General features: G+C 41.7%; 1 long non-coding RNA gene and 1 other non-coding gene across 3 annotated transcripts; one reads left to right on the top strand and one right to left on the bottom strand.

Annotated features, from left to right (window-relative positions):
- Positions 1–1,896: 1,896 nt before the first annotated feature.
- On the top strand, positions 1,897–16,310 carry LOC146896204 (uncharacterized). 2 transcript variants are annotated; one of them, XR_015005108.2, is made up of 5 exons: positions 1,897–2,404; positions 3,880–5,401; positions 5,479–10,473; positions 15,030–15,294; positions 15,610–16,310. It is a non-coding gene; the product is annotated as an uncharacterized LOC146896204 (long non-coding RNA). The 2 variants fall into 2 exon arrangements; XR_015005109.2 differs by lacking the exon at positions 15,610–16,310 and having other exon boundaries at positions 5,479–6,375; positions 10,260–10,473; positions 15,030–15,293.
- LOC146896205 (signal recognition particle RNA) lies at positions 5,476–5,775 on the bottom strand. The gene has a single exon (XR_015005232.2).
- Positions 16,311–19,812: the final 3,502 nt, after the last annotated feature.

Below are 19,812 nucleotides of genomic sequence, written 5' to 3'. Positions count from 1 at the left end.
CAAAAGCTCAAGCACAAACAAGCCTCTGAATTAATGTTGCAGTGACCCTTAACATGCTCACTGGATGAGGTAACTTTGTTAATCCCATCCACCAGCACAGATTGACCATGAAGACTACTATCAACAGGTTTCTGACCTGGCCTTCAAGGCTCTTAAGGTTGCAGGATCCACTGGCTTACATCTGCAACAGCCAGGGGAATTTTTAACTGATTGTCTCTCAAATGTCAGTGAGGCATGGAGCAGAGAGTAGGCACTAGGGAAATGTTAGTCAAGCAATTGGTTTGGGAAGGGTTTAATGTTCCCCCTCACTATGTGGTTGCAGTGGTCTACAAAAAGTACATTCATAAGTGGGTATTGGTCACAAGGGATCTTTTTTTTTCAATTGTTTTTATTGAGCTATATATTTTTCCCTGGTTCCATGCTCCCAATTTACTAAGGAGATCTTGTCTTTTCCTACTTCCCATGTAGATTAGATCCTCTTTGTTGCCGAGGTTCTCTGGGATTGTGAATTGTAAGCTGTTTTTTCTTTGTTTTGTGTCTAAATACCACTTATGAGTGAGTACATATGATATTTGTCTTTCTGGGTTTGGGTTACCTCTCTCAATATGATGTTTTTTAGATCCATCCATTTGCCTGCAAATTTCAAGATGCCATTATTTTTTTCTGCTGTGTAGTACTCCATTGTGTAAATGTACCACATTTTCTTTATCCATTCTTTGGTCAAGGGGCATTTAGGTTGTTTCCAGGTTCTGGCTCTGACAAACAATGATGCTATGAATGTAGTTGAACACATGGCCTTGTGGTATGATTGAGCAACTTTAGGGATCTACCCAAAAGTGGTTGTTATGGTGAAAGTAAAACAGCACAGTTCCCGAGTGGCCTGTCGGCCACAAGGGGCAGCAGATTCCAGTCAGGGAGCCATGTGACTGGTGAGAGACCTCAGAGGGGCAACCAGTCCCCTGAGGAGGCACAGCTGTAGCGGGTGAGAGAGAGAGAGAGAGGGAGAGAGAGAGAGAGAGAGAGAGAGAGAGAGAGAGAGAGAGAGAGAGAGGTTGGATATTTATTTAGTGGGTTATGGAGGGAAAAGGGGAAAGGGGGAAGGAGAGAAAGGAGAAGAGAAACAGAAACAGGGGTGGGGGAGAGAAGCCATGGCAGCAGCTACCTCTTTGGGACAGAAATGGAAAGGAAGGGACTCAGGCTAAAAGCAGAAGATCTGCTTGCCTCAGTGGATGGGGGAGGGAGTGGGCAAGGCTTGCTTAAAGGGGACAGAACAGACCTTTACTTTCCCATCTCTTTTTTACAAGAAAAAAGCAGGAGGTAAGGCACCACAAGTTAAAGCAATTAGGATGGCAGATTCTCAAGACTGCTTCATGCTTATTTGTGGGCATTATCTTGGGGAGAACCTGAGAAAACTGGGTGCTGGTCACGTCCTGGGGTAACTGGTCTCTTTACTCCTGCCTGGCTTTCATTGTTTGGAAATATCTGGTATCTCTTATACCTGTTTAAGGTATTGGCAGAACAGAGGACAAAGTTAAGTTTAGAAAAAAAAAATTTAGGTCCAGGGAATTGAGAAGGGTGTATCTGATCTGTTTAAGGTGAATCCTTCAATTTCACTCCGTGGAACTCACAAGAATTCTTTGGGTTTATGAAAATTTAAACAGCAGCATATTTATATCAGGATGACTGTGACAAATATTTTTTGCATAATGAAAAGTATTTTTAAGATTATGAAAGGCAGCATGAGAGAGAAATTTGGTAGCATGTGCTTGTACTCACACCTTTACACCTTGCAGGTGTAATGGTTGTTCTGTCTCTTTAAGAGACAAGCCACGCCCACTCCCTCCCCCATCCTCTGAGGCAGGCTGATCTTCAGCTTCTGGCCTGAGCTTACTCTCTTTTCCGTCTTCCTCTCGGAGAGGCAGCTTCGCTTCTGCCTCTTTTCCCACTTCTCTGCTTCCCCCTCTCTATCTCTTTCTCCTCTTCTCTCTCTCTCTCTCTCTCTCTCTCTCTCTCTCTCTCTCTCTTTCTCTTTGTCTCTCCTTCTCCCTTCCCCTGAATAAATATTCAACTTCACTGGGCATGTCCTGTCTATCCATGTCTCTGTCTCCTGCCCGCCCGCCATGTGTCTTCCTGCCTGGGACCAGCCACTGCTCGGGAACCAGCAGCCATCTCTGCCTGGGACTGGCTGCTCCCAGGGCCTACTCTCTGCTGCCACATGTCCCACTACCACCATTTGGGACCTACAGCATTTCTGCTGCCTACTGCCATCAGGGATCTTGCAGCATTTTTTAAAAAATCATAAAATTGGTGCCGTGATTCAGACAGACTCTCCCACTTCAGTTCCTCTCCAGAGATTGGGATCCTGAACTAGGTTTTTTCCTACTCCCACCACCGGCTTCCATTGGTAAGTTCCCCCATTCTGCTGTGGTTGCTTCCCTCAGCTTAAATTGTGTTTGGATTGGCCCAGGGTCCCTCAGATCCTTCTTTCTCTCTTTTTTTCTATTTCTTTTCTTTACTTTTTTCCCTCGCTGTAAAAGGCCATTCGGAGTGGCCTCTGGCCTCTCTGGCTTTTGAGTCACCCTGACCAGATCCAGCCAGGCCATAGCACCCCACCCGGAGTCAGGGTATGCCCGGCTCACAGGTCCTGGGTATTTGTGCAGATTTTCACCCTGACTATACAGGGTGTTGTCCCTGTTATAGGCCTTGTGGTGTTGCTGTTTCACGGGTTTTCACAATTTCAGCTGTAAATAGCAACCATCCATGTCTGTCCCCCGGCTTTTTTCAATTCCAGCCGTAGCATGGTCCGGTTTTTTCAATCTCTGCCTTTTACTCCCCACTGTGGCTTGTGGCATGGTGTGACTTTTTTCAGTCCCAGCCTTTTGCCCCCTACTGTAGCTTGTGGCATGGTATGGTTTTTTCAGTCCCAGCCTTTTGCTCCCCGCCATGGTTTGTGTCATGGCGACTTGTGGTATGGTGGCTCAGTGACAGGGTGGATCACACCTTTAGGTCTCTCTTATTATTAAGCTTAAAATCCTCACAGCTCAAAAATTGTGGCTTTTCCATCTCTTATTGAGCTTAAAACCCCTACAGCTCAAAAATTGTGGTTTTTTTCATACAACATGTGACTGCTACCATTTTGACTGAGGTCATGTGACCTCACCACCATCTTAACTGAGGTCAAGTGACTTCACCACCATCTTAACTGAGTGGCTTTTCCATACAACATGTGGATGCCGCCATTTTGATTGGGGTCAGGTCACCATCTTGGTTGAGGGCCAGGTCAGGTGACCAAATTCTGCCATCTTTACTGAGGTATTACCTGCCAGGTTCCCCAGTGTTAACTTTATACCCTGTCTTGTCCCCTGGTTTTCACCAAAATCCTCTCATTAGCTCTGTTACAGGTGTTTTGCACAGTGACATGCTTTTGATAGGGTCCATCAAAAGCATGAACGTTGCCCAATTCCTGTTCATTCTTTCTATATATAATAATTGTTCATTATATCTCATTTCAGACTACAAAATCATAAGTCTCATATTTTAAACTGGTTTGTACTTTTAAGCCTCTTACAAAAATGCCTTATATTTAATATTAAGCTGTTCTCTACTATTGTCAGTTCTGTCATCAACCTCATATTACAAACAGTTTTTTTCTTCCTTCTGCCTTTTTACAAGTGTAAATCTTACCTGTTAAGAGCCAGTACAGTCAAGCTCAGACCCAACCTTCCAGACAGATTTTATACTGCAGCTATACCTAATATAAACAGCCCTCAACTACTCAGAGATCTGGGGAATGTGATATTTAATTATTAAAAAAAAAACTTTTCATAACAAAAGAGACAAGTTGGCTCCTAGCAGCAGCACTCTGTTTCCTCCATGAAGACAGAAGACAAACGGGCGCAGAACAACGTCCATCTGCAGTTGCAGAACAACGTCCATCTGCAGTTGCAGAACAACGTCCATCTGCAGTTGCAGAACAGCGTCCATCTGCAGTTCACTTCGATTGCCGAGCGCTGACCTTTGTGCAAAACTGCCTTTCACCTAAACTGAAGACCTCCAGACGTAAACAGGATCACTGGAATCAACAGCCTAGCTGCCCAGGTCAAGGTAGGCTGTCTTCCTGTAGATATTTTAGCCCACAGGGTCTTTTGGAGCCTGACAGGAAAAGTCAAGTGCAACCTTCAACGACCATGGAGGACCCAAAAGAGTAGCTCTGGGTGTCAGCCAAGTAAGTTCTCTGTCATTTTTTAATCAGTAACTCAAGTAAAATCTTATCTTCCTCAAAGATCTCTGACATTTTGATAGCTGAGAGGTTTTGTCAGGCTACCTCACCAAATAAAAAATACTTTTCATTGTACAAAAATGTATGTCAAAGTCATTATACAATGTATGTGTCTAAAACTTCTGTTTTTACAAACCCAAGGAGTTCTTGTGAGTTCCAGGGAGCCGAATTAAAGAACCCACCTTAAACAGGTCAGATACATCCCCCTCAATTCCCTGGTCCTAAAATTTTTTTCCTTAATTTAACTATGTCCTCTGTTCTGCCAATACCTTAATCAGGTATAAGAGACACCAGACATTTCCATGCCACAAATACCAGACAGGAGCAAAGAGACCAGCTATGCCAGGATGTGGCCAGCACCCAGCCTTCTCAGGTTCCCCCCAAAGATGACGCCCACAAATAAGCAGGAAGCAGTCTTAAGAATACGCCGCCCCAATTCCTTTGACCTGTGGTGCCTAACCGCCTGCTTTTTTATTATAAAAAAGAGATGGGAATGTAATGGTTGTTCTGTCTCTTTAAGAGACAAGCCACGCCCACTCCCTCCCCCATCCGCTGAGGCTGATCTTCAGCTTCCGGCCTGAGCTCACTCTCTTTTCTATCTTCCTCTCGGAGAGGCAGCTTCGCTTCTGCCTCTTTCCCCACTTCTCTGCTTCCCCCTTCTCTGTCTCTTTCTCCTCTTCTCTCTCTCTCTCTCTGTCTCTCTCTCCTCTCTCTCTCTCTCTCTCTCTCTCTCTCTCACTCTCTCTCCTTCTCCCTTCCCCCTCCATAACCCCCTGAATAAATATTCAACTTCACTGGGCATGGCCTGTCTATCCATGTCTCTGTCTCCTGCCTGCCCGCCATGTGTCTCCCTGCCTGGGACCAGCCACTGCTCAGGGACCAACAACCATCTCTGCCTGGGACTGGCTGCTCCCAGGGATTGCTGCCTGCCACCACATTGCCCACCACCACCGCTCGGGCCACCGCTCTGAGACTGGCAGCCATCCCTGCCTGGGACTGGATGCTCCCAGGGCCTGCTGCCTGCCGCCACATGGCCTGCTACCACCATTTGGGACCTCAGCATTTCTGCTGCCTACTGCCGCCAGGGATCTTGCAGCATTTTTTTAAAAATCATAAAAGCAGGTATACACCTTAATATCTTGTATTTGTTTTTTTATTTTTTATTTATTTTTTTTTATTTATTATTTTTTTTTTTTTAGAGACGGGGTCTCGCTATGTTGCCCAGGCTGGAGTGCAGTGGCTATTCACAGGCGCGATCCCACTACTGATCAGCACGGGAGTTTTGACCTGCTCCGTTTCCGACCTGGACCGGTTCACCCCTCCTTAGGCAACCTGGTGGTCCCCCGCTCCCGGGAGGTCACCATATTGATGCCGAACTTAGTGCGGACACCCGATCGGCATAGCGCACTACAGCCCAGAACTCCTGGACTCAAGCGATCCTCCTGTCTCAGCCTCCCGAGTAGCTGGGACTACAGGCGTGCGCCACCGCGCCCGGCAATATCTTGTATTTGTATTTTGGTGAAATTTGTTTGGTGAGATTGTCCTTTTATATGACAAAACTTCATCTTGGAGAAGGATACAATTTTATGTGTTATTGATTAAAAACAACAGAGAATTTACTTGGTTGGTACCTAAAGCTACTCTTCAGAGTCCTCCATGGTCACTGAAGGTCATATTTTTCTTTTGCTGTTTAGCACAGGCCTGCCAGGCTCTAGGAGATCCTGTGGGCTAAGAAATCTGTAGGAAGACAAGCCTGACCTGAGTAGCTAGCCTGTAGATTCCAGAGATTCTATCCACTGTCTGCAGATCTTCAGTTTAGATGAAAGGCAGTTTTTCCCAGTGATCAACACTTGGCAGTTCAAGAGAATTGCAGATGGATGCTGTTTTGTGTCTTCTTGGGAGAAAGTAGAGTGCTGTTGCCAGGAGCCAACCTGTCTCTTTTGTTAGAAAAAGTTTTTTTTAATAACTAAATATATAAATGCCATGTTCCCCAGATCTCTGAGCAGTTGAGGGTTGTTTATCAGGTGTAACTACAGTATAGAATCTGCCTGGAAAGCTGAGTCCAAGTTTGACTCTACTGGTTTTCAACTTAAGAGGTAAGATTTAGAATGACAGAAAGAAGAAAAAAACTGCTTGCAATAGAAGGCTAATAACAGAACTGACAATAGTAGAGAACAGCTCAATATATTTTAAATCAGGGTTGGATCAAATATACTATGTTTTTATAAGAGACTTAAAAGTACATACCAGTTTAAAACATGAGACTTATTGTTTTGTAGTCTGAAATGAGATACAATGAAGAGACAACTATAACATTTAACAGTAAACATAGGTGTATTTAAGTTACATGTACGTACACACACACACACACACACACACAGTGAACAGGAATTGGGCGAAGTGGATACTCTTGGTGAGCCCTACCAAAGGCATGCCACTGCACAAAACACACATACAGCAGAGTCAGCAAGAGGAATTTAGAGACAAAAACTTAAGTAAAACAGGGGACCAGGCAGGGTATGTCTCAGTAAAGAGGGTGGGACCTTGTCACTTGACCTGGCTCTCAGTTAAGATGGCAGTGGAGTCACCTGACCTCAGCTAAGATGGTGATAAGGTCACCTGACCTCAGTCAAAATGGCAGCAGCCACATGTTGTATGGAAGCGCGATCCATCCCATTGTCTAGCCACCATGTCGCAAGCCACAGCAGGGAGCAAAGGCTGTAATTGAAAACTGCTACCTTGTGGATCTGATTAATCTTGTTGGCAGCAGTAGTGGTGGCAGGGACAGTCTGAGGAAAAGTGGAGCCTGTGGAACACTGGCAGAGTGAGGGTGTATACCATAGCTGAAAATGTGAAAATGGTGGAGAACACCACAGGGCCTGGAGAAGTGCATCCTCTCTCTACAGGCAGGGTGTTAAAGCCTGACTGGCTCTGGTTCAGACAACTTGGAAGCCAGAGAGCCTTGGAGGGCACTCCAAGTGATCTGTCACAGCAGGGACCACTGAAAAGTGGCCCCAAAAAAAAGAAAAAGAAAGGAGAAAGAAAAATCTGAGGGACCCTGGGTCCCCAGTTAAGTGCACCACACAGCAAGTGCAGTGCTAGCGCAGGAGGACTGACCCCAGGTCATCCAGTCACGTTATTAGCTACATAAAACAACCAGAGATAAATGTTAGGAAAGGGCTTAACCATAGCAGTGAAGGTTGTGGTTGGGGGCTAAAAGGGGAAAACTCACCACCAAAACTGTTGGTATGTGTAGAGGTTGGTGTTTAGGCAGGTAGAATGCAGAGCTGTTGTAAAGAAACCTGGTCCTGAAGCCCAGGGTTCCACATGTCCTCAGCCAGCCCACCCATGAGCAGGAGGAAACATAAGGAGCCTGGCCAAGTCACAAGCACCATAGTTTTTAGGGGGAGGGAAGAAGAGAGAAGAGCAGAGAGACAGATAGAAAAAAAAAAAAACACGGGTTGGAGGGGAAAGGAGTCATGGCAGCAGCTACTTCTTTGGGAGAGAGACAGAAAGGAAGGGACTCAGGCTAGAAGCAGAAGATCTGCTTGCCTCAGCAGATGGGGAAGGGAGTGGGTGGGGCTAGTCTCTGAAAGAGATAGGACAGACCATTACAGTGGTATCACTGGGTCTTAAGGTAGGTTGTTTTTTAATTTTCTGAGAAATTGCCATCTGCTACCCAAAGCATCTGTACCAGTTTGAATTCCCAGCAGCAATGGAGGAGTGTTCCCTTTACCCCACATCCTCTCCAACAGAAGTTGTCATCAGTGTTTTTATCTTAGCCATTCTTACAGGTAAAAGATGAAATCTCAGGGTTGTTTTGATTTGCATTTCTCTGATGACTAAGGATGTTGAACATTTCCTTAAGCATCTTTCAGTGATTTTAGGTTCCTCTGTTGACAGTTCTCTGCTTAGGTCTGTACCCCATTTTTTTAGAACTGGATTATTCTTTTGATGACCAATTTCTTGAGTTTTTTGTATATTTTGAAGATCAGTCCTCTGTCCAATGTGGGGTTGTTGAAGATCTTTTCCCATTCTGTGGGCTGCTGTTTTGTCTTGTTGACCACGCCTTTTGCTTTATAGAAGCTTCTCAGTTTCAGGAAGTCCCATTTATTAATTGTTTCTCTCTGTGTCTGTGCTACTAGGGTTATATTTAGGAAGTAGTCTCCTGTGTTAATATATTCAAGTGTACTTCCCACTTTTTCTTCTATGAGGTTCAGTGTCATTGGTTTTACGTTGAGCTCTTTGATCCATTTGGACTTGAGTCTTGTGCATAGTAGTATGGATCTATTTTCATTCTTCTACATGTTGATATACAGTTATGCCAGCACCATTTATTGACTATGTTTTGTTTTTTCCATTTTATGTTTTTTTTGCTTCTTTGTCAAAAATCAGGTGTTTGTAGATGTGTGGATTGATATCTGGGTCTTTGATTCAGTACCATTGTCCTCCTGTCTGTTTTGATGCCAATAGCAGACTGTTTTCAGTACTGTAACTCTGTAGTAGAGCTTTTAATCAGGTATTGTGATGCCTCCAGAAGTTCCTTTATTTTCCAGAATTGTTTTGACTATCCTGGGTATTTTGCTTTTCTATACGAAATTGAGTACTTTTCTTTTGAGGTCTGTGAAGAATTTTATTTGGATTTTGATGGGCATTACATCGAATCTGTAGATTGCTTTTGGTAAGATACCATTTTTACTATGTAGTTCTACCTACCCAAGAGCAAGGAAGATCTTTCCATTTTCTGGATTCCTCTTTGATTTCTTTCTTCAAAGATTTAGAGTTTTTATCATACAGGTCTCCCACTTGTTTGGATAGATTTACTCCAATATGTTTTATATTATTTGTGGCTATTGTGAAGGGTGATGTTTCTGTGATTTCTTTCTCAGTCCATTTATCTTCTGTGTAAAGGAGGGCAACTGATTTTTTTAGTTAATCTTGTATCCTGCTACATTACCAAAGGTGTTAATGAGTTAATGAGTTACGGAAGTTCCTTGGTAGATTTTGGGGGTCTCTTATATAGACTATCATATCATCAGCAAATAGTGAGAATTTGACTTCTTCTCTTCTGATTTGTATCCCATTGATCTCCTTTTGTTGTTTTATTGCTCTAGCTAGACCCTCAAGAATGATATTGAACAGATATGGAGAGAGTGGACAACCTTATCTTGTTCCTTATTTCAGGGAATAGCTTTGAGTTTCTCTCCATCATCTCATTAGATACTGAAAAAGCCTTTGGCAAAATACAACATCCCTTCATGATAAAGGTCTTGGAAGAACAGGGATACAAGGAACACACCTAAACATATTAAAGGCAACATATAGAAAGAAAACAGCCAACATCAGGCCATAAGAGATCTTGACCCCAGTAACAGTTCCATTGCTGCCCTTACTGCTTCCCCAGACGCTTTCCTTGCAGACAGACAGCATGCTGAGGCTACAAAGATCCCCCAAGTAGATAGAACTTGCTGGGGATGCAGAAAACCAGTCCACCTGTGTTATGACTGCCTCCAGGCAAATTATAGCACCTGTTGCTCCAGATGCCATAAGAGATTTCATTGGGCAAAGGATTGTAGATCACAGACCACCAAAGAACATTCTTATTTAAACTCCAGGTGGGATATTCTTCAGCCCTGCCAGTAAGAGGATGCTCTGGCAATCCAAAGTCTATTGAACACTGCCTATTTTTCTATGTTCCCCAATGCTGACCATCTATCTTGATGGACAAGCCGTCAGAGGCTTGGTTGACATGGGTGCAGAAGTCAACATATTAACATAAATGAAGGCCCTCTGCTTTACACATTGGAAATTTAAACTTGCCCTCCGATTAATGGAGTGTGAAGCCAACAAGATTCAAAACTTACAACCCATTTGGTCAACTGGAAGGACCAATACTAGAAAACCACTGGGGCGGAGACCTCTTGGAGGTATGGGTGCTGTCCTCACTATTAATGATAGAGTTTGCTTTGATGTCTTTCAGGTCCATGAAAAGACAAGTTTGGCAAATCACAATCCTGCTCATGAGTAGCAACCCCAACTCTAAGTGCCCTGTTTCTCAGAAATCCACCTGAATTGAGCCTCCTAACCCCATTCCATTGGCGTGGCTCTTGAATCAGGATGTCTGGGTGAAACAGTGACCTATAATTGAACCCAAGCTGTCAACCCTAAAGGAATTAGTTTCAGAACAGCTAAAGGTAGGTCTCATAGAACCAACCACAAGTAAATATAATATCCCCATATTTGTTATGGATACCATCAAAATTATTAATGATTTCAAACAGGAGAGAGCTCTTGATCAGAAAAAGTGATAGTTCATTTGAGGAGGCAATTTAATATGTTAAAAATAAAATCTCATCTGCTGTAGGAGGGTCTTCTATCTATCTGTTGCTTCATTGGTTAATTAATAAAGAAAACTGCTTGGCCTAATAGGTCAGAACATAGGTAGGTGGGGAAGACAGAAGGAGAGTCAGAGAGCTGCCCACCATAAAGCTGCCAGATCAGACATGCTAAATCTTTCCTGGTAAGCCATGATCTCGTGGTGAGATACAGATTATTAAAAATGGGTTGAATCAATATGTCAGAGTTAGCCAATAAGAGGCTGGAGGTAATGGGCCAGGCAGTGTTTAAAAGAATGCAGTTTCCATGTAATTATTTCGGGTAAAGCTAGTCGGGCGGGTGGGTAGCCGGTAGCGGCCCGCCGTTCCTTTAATACTCATCCAATTAGGGTTGGGGCAGGGTTTTGTTTTTGTCTTTACAGGAGAATAAAAATACCTATCTTAAAGATATCAAGGACTTTTGAGGAGATAGATATCTAAAGAAGAAATGAGAACTGTCCAGAAAACAAATTACCAAGAAAAGAAACAATCTAGCATAATGATGTAATTACTTTCTACAGGGTAAAATCTCTTTACCTTTTGGAATATTTCTTGTCCCCACTCAATGATAAACCAAAACTGACTTTGGAGTTGGAGTGAGGCTCTCTCCTTCTCTAAACCTAAGAATGTTGTTAAAAGAAAATTCGGAGTTTCTGAGAGTCACCTAGTATGGGACAGAAAAAAACCCAATCTAGGGACTACTGTAGTCACAGGTTTCTTTCCCTCAAATCTGTTTTATTCTTTTAAAATTCAACTTTCCATTTTGATAATAATAATGTTTAGGTTTCCCACAGTGAATGATAAATTTTCCTAACAGCAATCTCTGAAGTCTCCCAAAGGATGATGGGACCCCATAACAATACTACTTGGATCACAAGGCAAGAAATGTTGTAGAATGTTATTTTAAGGTGTGTTCAGGTGTAGCAAAAGGTGCTGTCAGAGGTCCTAATCATGCCCAGCCAATGAGGGGTGACCATGCAATGTCAAGGAACAGAAGTGCTGGGAGGGTATTTAAGCTTTTCCTTGTTAAATAAATGAGTCTGTCCTGTCCCTTTCAATGGCCTCCCAGCTTCTGTGTTCATTGATGTGACACATTCTCAGCCCCTCCCCTGAGGAAGACATTAGGGACCAGCTACAGACCAATATACATCTAATTGGAGAAACAAAAATCTTCAGGAGAAATTGGGTAGATGGGAACAGAAAAACATTTCAATAAATAGCTTAGATTATTTTCTTAATTTGATGAAAGCTATACTCCCACAAATCTGAAATCTTCATCCAAATCAAACCAAAGAAAAAATAAGAAATTTTTACTAAGGTATATAACCAAATTATTTACAACCAAGAACTCTGCAAAGCTCTCAGAGGAAGAGAGCATCCCGTTGCCTTGCTTAGGTAAAAAATGTTCCCCTTTCATGCCCCTGGCTACAAGGGTGGTAGTGGGGTCTGCAAGCCTGGAGAATATTACCTCACCTCTCAAGCACTGCTCAGAATGCAGCCAGAATTTCTAATGTATACTTGTATCATTTCCTTATTCCTTAATCTCTCTTCTTAATAAGGCAGAAACTGAGGTAAAGTGAAACATCAGATATCAATTTTAAAAGGGCACAGAAAATACATTAAGAAAATTATAGATTTTTTTTAAAAAATCAAATGAACGAAACAAATTCCAGTAAGTAACAAAACAATACAACAACAACAAAAAAATACAAATAATTAAAGACTGGACCTGAGCTGATACTTCCATGAGCACATCCTTCTCCTCACTCCCAGTGCTGATCTCAAGAAGGCGTCCTAGCAGCTTTGCGAGACTTCTTTCTCTACCCCTGAGTTCTCTAGCAGCTCTGACGTTCTGCCCCTTCTCTCATTTTGTGCCCAAATAAGAAACCTCTACAGCGATTTCATCATTTCTTGTTTGGTTGTCTCTAAATCTTCCCCCTTCTAGAGTCATAAGGACTCACCTCCTTCAAATCCAGATTCCATATCTAAAATGATTTCCTTTGCACTGGGAAAGGTTATAGAGGAATTGGAGTCTTTTAACAAGATGTTCCCAATGAAATGGATAAACAATAATAAATGCTAACTTTACTTACTAGCAAGAAACTGGGGGGTTGGGTTTATATAGTTTGGTTTTGGAGGTAGGTTTGTATGTGGGAATTAAATGAAAAGATGGAGATTTTATGTTTTGTTGCCATGGTTACATTACATTGGCATTTTCACAAGGAAACCAATGTGTGGTCTGAACATTACCCCCACTTTCACATCTACCCACGTGCTCCCGTAAGGGACAGAGTAAACTGGCTTCTAGCCCTAATCTCCTCCACCCCCGCCCCAGGGAGTGCGTATTTTTCATGGAAAATATGTCCTCTGTGATGTAAAGTTAGGATTGGCTCCTGCTCCAGACACAATGTCAAACAAGATTGCTGACCAGATTTCTTCCAGAGGTTTGATAACGCTTTACCTCTTTGGCATGCTATATATGCATTAACTCACTTTGAGATGGCTTTTTTATTTAATATCTAAGCTCTTTACAATGCATCTTAAGATAAATATAATCACTAAAGAAGTTACACAGTTTGAAAATTCTGGCACTATTCTTAAAGCAGTTCTTACAAAACAAGTTTTCAAATGACCTCTCGGTCCTTCTGTTCTTGGTAACATAATCTCTATTCTTTATTCCACTCTGCTCTTTTTTTCCTCTCTTCCTCATGCCATTTTTTCTTGTAACATTTACACCCATCATCCAAACTTGTCTCTCCAAAATTAAGGTCTCAAATCTGATCACAGACAAGTCTCCTGATAGACAAAGAGGCAGCAGGCAGAACAGCGCTGACCACCGTGCCTCCTGATGCCCTGCTCTGAGACCCCTCAGAGTTTGGAGGGTGATATTGGCCATGATTACACTCAGACCAAGCTCATTCCTAACTGGTTTCCCATCTTTCTGACTTTTCATGCTGCAAACTCAGTGATCTTGCAAAACAGCAATTCGGTCCTCATTGTATCTGTCTGGACAGGGAATCTTTGGGTGTGTCCTGTTGTTGACAAGATGGTGTCCAAGTTACTTTAAAATAGCACCACAGGCTCTTCCGGGACGTGGATTCCACTTTTTTTTTCTCTCTTCTTTCTTTCTTTCTTTCTTTCTTTCTTTCTTTCTTTCTTTCTTTCTTTCTTTCTTTCTTTCTTTCTTCTTCCTTCCTTCCTTCCTTCCTTCCTTCCTTTCTTTCCTTCTTTCTTTCTTTCTTCTTCTTTTCTTTTTTTTTGTTTTTTTTTTGTTTGTTTGTTTTTTTGAGACAGGATTTCTCAGAGCTATGGAGTTGGTCCTAGAACTTGCTCTGTAGACCAGACTGGCCTTGAACTAACTCACAGAGATCTGCCTGCCTCTGTGCCCCACCGCTGCCCGACTGGATCCCATCTCTTACTCTGACCTGATTTCTGGGGTTGACGCTACTCCTCATCTTTGCATCCCTCTATGTGAACTGCAATTTCCACAGAGTAGTGTCAGGATATCAGATGCCTGCAGAAGTCCCAGCACCTAAGTCAATGATCCATGTGTTTAAAACTTGCTGAATGCTGAGTATTATGTAGTTGTGGTCAAAGAAAAAATGACTAATTCATGAGTCCTTAGGTTTTCACTTCCTGAAATCTCCAAGTAGTCTCAAATCCATCCCTGTCCACTGGCTCCCGCAGTGGCCATGGGTCACTGCCCACATTCTGCTCTCTGAACAAAATGTTTTTTGTGTGCAAAAGAAGCACATTCAGACTGCCTGAGCTACAGGCAAGGGTGTAGTCCTCTGTTTCCCTTGGACCACTGGAGCTATCTTAGCCCAATGTTTAACAAAGACCGTAAGAAGTAGGAAGGACACAGTCGTGCCCGTGACGAGGACTGCACTGGAATTTTCCCTTCGTTTCTCATATGAACTCAGACAAGTCATTTGCCCTGGTATCTCAATGATCGCCTTGAAAACTAGTGAGCTGTTGAGTTTTCCAAGATTTGTGCTTCTCCAGCTGGAACTCCAGAAGACAGGGCACTTGAGCCTACTCAGAATCATACTCTCTGAGGGGGGGGGGGGCGAAGAGAGAAAATACAGAGAGGTAAATAGAGCCAGGGTTAATATTTTAATAGCTTCTAAAGCCAGTCTTAACTTTGCAAAGGTTTGGAATTTACCAAAATGGAAGACCCCCTAAGGCACATGCTCTCCGTACATGTTTCCAGATGTGTTACAAAGAGACAAAATATTTGCCAATGATTTTTAATAGAGGTTAGAGTTTTAATGTGAAATTTGCAATTTTATTTTTTTGTAAAGTAATGATGGAGGATTCCAGGTAAAGGACGAACTGCACCTTTTGTTCATTGGTTTTTCCTTTCTACTTTCTAGGGTTCGGGGACAAAGCAAAAAACCTCTACAATTTTAAAAAAGAGAAATTGACTCGTAGCTCATTTTAGCTATCTGCAGGCTATTTAAAATCATTTTCTTCAGGACTAGACATCAAACCCCCTGCATTCCACTCTAACTGCAGCAATGATGGGCAGTCTCCTGGTAATTCAAATTCCTCTCCAGATGACAGCATCCTGCCTGAAGCACCTGCCAAGTGTTTGTGTTTAAATAAAAGCTGTTCTTAGAATAAACTACACATTCACAGGTCTCACACTTTTATTTTATTGTTTTTTGCTTATTTTTATTGTTCTTATTGCTCTATATATTATTCTCTGCTCCCCTCCCTTCCTCTCCTCTCTCCTTCTACCCTCTCCCATGACCCCTATGCTCCCAATTTACTCAGGAGAGCTTGTCTTTTTCTCCTTTCTATTTAGATCTATGTACATCCCTCACTGTTTAAAAGTATTTAAGTTAGTGTTTTTAATATGTTTTCAATGTTGAACATAGGTTGTTGCTGTTTCATTCAAAGAGTTTTTTTAATCACTTTATTCTTATCACTCACCATTTTTCATTTTTTCAGGTTTCTACCCTAGGAGACCAGTATTCCTTCACTCTCTGTGAAGGAATGTGAACCTACTCACATTTTATAGAAACAAAATTATAAGCTATGTGGTCTTTTGTGACTCAATATTTTTCATTAAGTTTGTTTCCAAGGTTTACCTATGTTGTAACATCTATCAGAGCTTTGTTGTTTTAAAAAAATAAACAATAATGTTTTATGTGTATATGCCAAGGTTTTTAAATCCATGTACCTCAGTAGCCCAGACTGACCAACTCAGCTGCCACCCAGGCACGCATCCAAGACTTTGAGTTGTCATTCCCCAACGTCTACCCCGTCTATGACCTGCTGGGGCTTGAGAAGGGACTGGATTGCGGAACAACGGCTGCCGGACCTCCGTGACTCAGGCAACAGCAGAATATTCAAGAGTCTCAGTGAAGGTCCAGTACTGAATGTATACTATAAGCTGGGGGCCTTGAACATCCTGAATGTGACCAATAACACATTGCTGAATTGTTTATTTGTATTTACTTCTTTGCTTTTGTCTTTTGTTAGTTAAAATTTTTATTTGTTTTTCTAATTTTAATTTTCGTTTTTAAATAGGTTTCTGTTGGGAGGATACTAAGAGGGTCCAGGACAGATATGGAGAGACTGAAAAATGAGTCTCTGCATTGGGGTGCTTGGTGTGAAATTCTCAGGAAATCAATAAAAAATATGTTTAAAAATAAATAGTTGAATCCTTTGTCCATCTATAGGCACTTGCTTCTACTGCCTGACTGTTATGGGTGCTGCTGTTTGAGCCTCCTCCTTGTCTGAGGAGTTGTTTTTTTCTCTGCTACTGCTCCCAGGAATCTGTTTGTCTTTGGCTTTTGCCTGTGCTGCATGCATCTAGGTGCTGATATATTTTCGTTTATCCCGCTTGGAGTGGGTTAAGCTTCTTGGATGTGCAGGCTCACATTTTTCCACCAACTTCGGAGAGTCTTTAGTCAATGTTTCTTGAAATATTCTCTCTGTTATTTACCCTTCTTTTCTCACACTCTTTGGGATGTTTGTTATCATCAGCTATCTCTAAGGCTCTGTTCATTTCTCTTTACTTTCTTTTACCAACTAGTCATCTTGACTGACATTATTTCAAATTCACACCCTCTTGCCAGCTTAAAGTTGCTATCAGTTCCTCTAGTGATTTTTTTATAATTTTTTGAGTTATTTATTTTATGTGTATGGGTGTTTTGTGTTTTGTCTGCATGTATGGTTGTGCACTACATGCATGTTTGGTCCCGTGAAGGCCAGGAGACAGTGACAGATCCCCGGGACTGAAGTTACAGACACTCATAGTCCACCATGTGGGTACTGGGAATTGAACCAAACCTAGGTCCATAAAAGAACACCTTGTATCCTTAACAACTAGGCCATCTCTCCAGCATCCTATCTATTGGGTTTGTTGTTTTGGTCTCTTTTGCTTTGGTGTGTTAGGGCTGCCATCACAAATACTATAAACTGAGTGGCTTGCAAACAACACAAATTTATTTCTCAGCATTCTAAAAACTAAAATCTAAGGTTGGCTTGAGCAGTATATAACCTCTTTCAGGTTATATTAACTCACAGAGAAAGAGATAAGGGAACTTTGATTGTTTTCATAAGAATACTAATCCTCCTCCTGGGAGTTTTTCTCCCATGACATAAACATTTCTCAAAGATTTATCAATATCATCATATTAAAGATTAAGTCTGAATTTTGGAGTACATGAACATTCAGTCTGGTTCCCTCTTGTGCAACTGTGACAATCCTGTTATGGAGTAACCACTTTCTAATTGCACTTGAGGCCCTGCTTAACAGGAAGTAGTTCATGTCTGGTAGTGTAAGTCTAGCCAATGGCCTATGGAAAAGTACTGCCGTTGTTTCTGATAACTGCACATGGTGTGTATATCAAATTGGCATTCTAAATATTTTTGCTTATATCCATCAATCAGGGCAGCTCTTCGATTTGGTCAGAGATGTTTCTCTTGAAATGGGTAGCCATTACTGCAGAGACTCAAAACAAGTCATCGTGCTGAAATCTGAGCCCTACCTAAACAGGTCACCTACACAGCTCAAAGCTGCATTGCATCCCAGGAAAGGAAATGGAAAGGGTGTCAGAGTTGGAGAATGAAGTGACTTGTGAAATGGTTTCTTCTACCTGCCATAGCTGCTGCACTTCTGAGCTCTCAGCAGCTATGATTATCCCAAGATTGGACCCAGGAACCCTTTGCCACAGAGCAGAAAAGGGACCATAACACCCCATCCTTCCCGGAGGATATAAGCTCAGTTAAGGGCAGTTAGGGTAAAGAGAGGTATTTTCTTCAGTAGTATAGCCACTGGTAAGGTGCCCAGACACCTATACTCCTGTAAGCAACCTTAATTAAATTCAGAGACTCATAGGGGGAAAAAATGACAATGGGAAAGGGACAAGCAAAGGGCTAGCTGGCAAATACAACCAAAATACACGATATGCATGCATGCAATTTTCATAATGAAACTCATTATTATACATAATTGACATGTAGCAATAAAATATTCACTCAGCAGCAACTTCTCAAATATTGATTTCTGCTTGATTCTTCTTTTATAATTTCTAACTCTGTATCAATATTCTGTAATTTGGACATTGTTCTCATACTTTATTTTTAATTTCAATCATGGCATCCTTTAGATATTTAACAATTTATTTATAATAGCTAACTTATAGTCTTATAAGTGTGGCATCTGGGCTTCCTGAGGCAGTTGCTATTGGTCCCCCACCCCTGCCATGCCTGCTATAGGCATACCTTTGAGCTTGGTAGCTTCTTTTATATTTTTTAAAGATGAATACTTTAAATAATATAATGTGTCAACTCTGAAAATCAGATTCTGCTTCTGTCCCAGAGAAGCCCCAGTATCTACTTTGCTGTTGTATTCATTGCTTCTGTATTTTTCAGTTACTGTACTGGAATAATTCTGCAAAGGTCTTCACTATCCTATGCAGCCATGAGAATCAGTACTGGGTTAACTTGGTTGTCAACTAACATTTGGGCAGTGGTTTCCTTAAGTATCTTAGATCAACAAGTCTCGTATGTGTGTATATGTGTGCATGTGTGTGCGTGTGTGAGTGTGTGTGTGTGTGTCTGTGTGTGTATGCCTGCTTGTCTATATGTGTACCACGTGTCTGCAGGAGCCCACAGAGTACAGATAGTTGTTTTGATTTGCATTTCCCTGATAGCTAAGATTGTTGAACATTTTTTTAAGTATCTTTTGGTCATTTGAGATTCTTCTAATGAGAATTCTCTGTTTAATTCTGTATCCCATTTTTTTTCGTTGGGTTATTTAGAATTTTAATGTCTAATTTCTTGAGTTCTTTGTATATTTTGGAGATCAGTCCTTTGTGTGATGTGGGGTTGGTGAATATCTTTTCCCATACAATAGACTGCCTTTTTATCTACTTGACTGTGTCCTTTGCTTTGCAGAAGTTTCTCCATTTCAGGAGGTCCCATTTATTTATTGTTGCTCTTAGTGTCTGTGCTACTGGGGTTATATTTAGGAAGTGGTCTCCTGTGTCCATGCATTGAAGGCTACTTCCCACTTTCTTTTCTATCAGGTTCAGTGTGGTCAGATTTATATTGAGGTCTTTAATCCATTTGGACTTGAGTTTTGTGCATGGAGATAGATATTAACCTATTTTCATTCTTCTACCGGTTGACATTCAGCTCTGCCAGCACCATTTGTGGAAGATGCTTTCTTTTTTCCATTGTATAATTTTAGCTTCTTTGTCACAATCAGGTGTCCATAGATGTGTGGATTAATATCCAGGTCTTCCATTCGATTCCATTGGTCAACGTCTCGGTTTTTATGCCAATACCAACCTGTTTTCAGTACTGCAACTCTGTTATAGAACTTGATGGTGAGGTGGAATTTGGAGAGGCTGTTAGCTAAAATAAAAACAAATTTAATGAGTGGTAGGGGGATGTTCTAGAAACAACTATCTATAAAGGAAACATGAGATGTCTACTCCATGTGAAGGATTGTTGGACAGAAGACAATTAGACTAAGGGACTGCTCTGCCTTCTTGCAGTTTCCTAAAAGTAGTGCAGATCTCTACACACATTGCATTTGAGCAGACAGAAATGTGTTGAATGCTGGCTCATTAGTCAAGAGGTTTTTGCCCTAGAGGAATCTGCAGACAGTCTTTCTTCTCATAACTTTATATTCCT

This window comes from Myodes glareolus, chromosome 1, assembly GCF_982192425.1.
Source record: "Myodes glareolus chromosome 1, mMyoGla1.1, whole genome shotgun sequence".
NCBI lineage: Eukaryota > Metazoa > Chordata > Mammalia > Rodentia > Cricetidae > Myodes > Myodes glareolus.
Note: the sequence above shows the minus strand (reverse complement) of the source record. Positions and strands in the feature narration are given on the sequence as shown.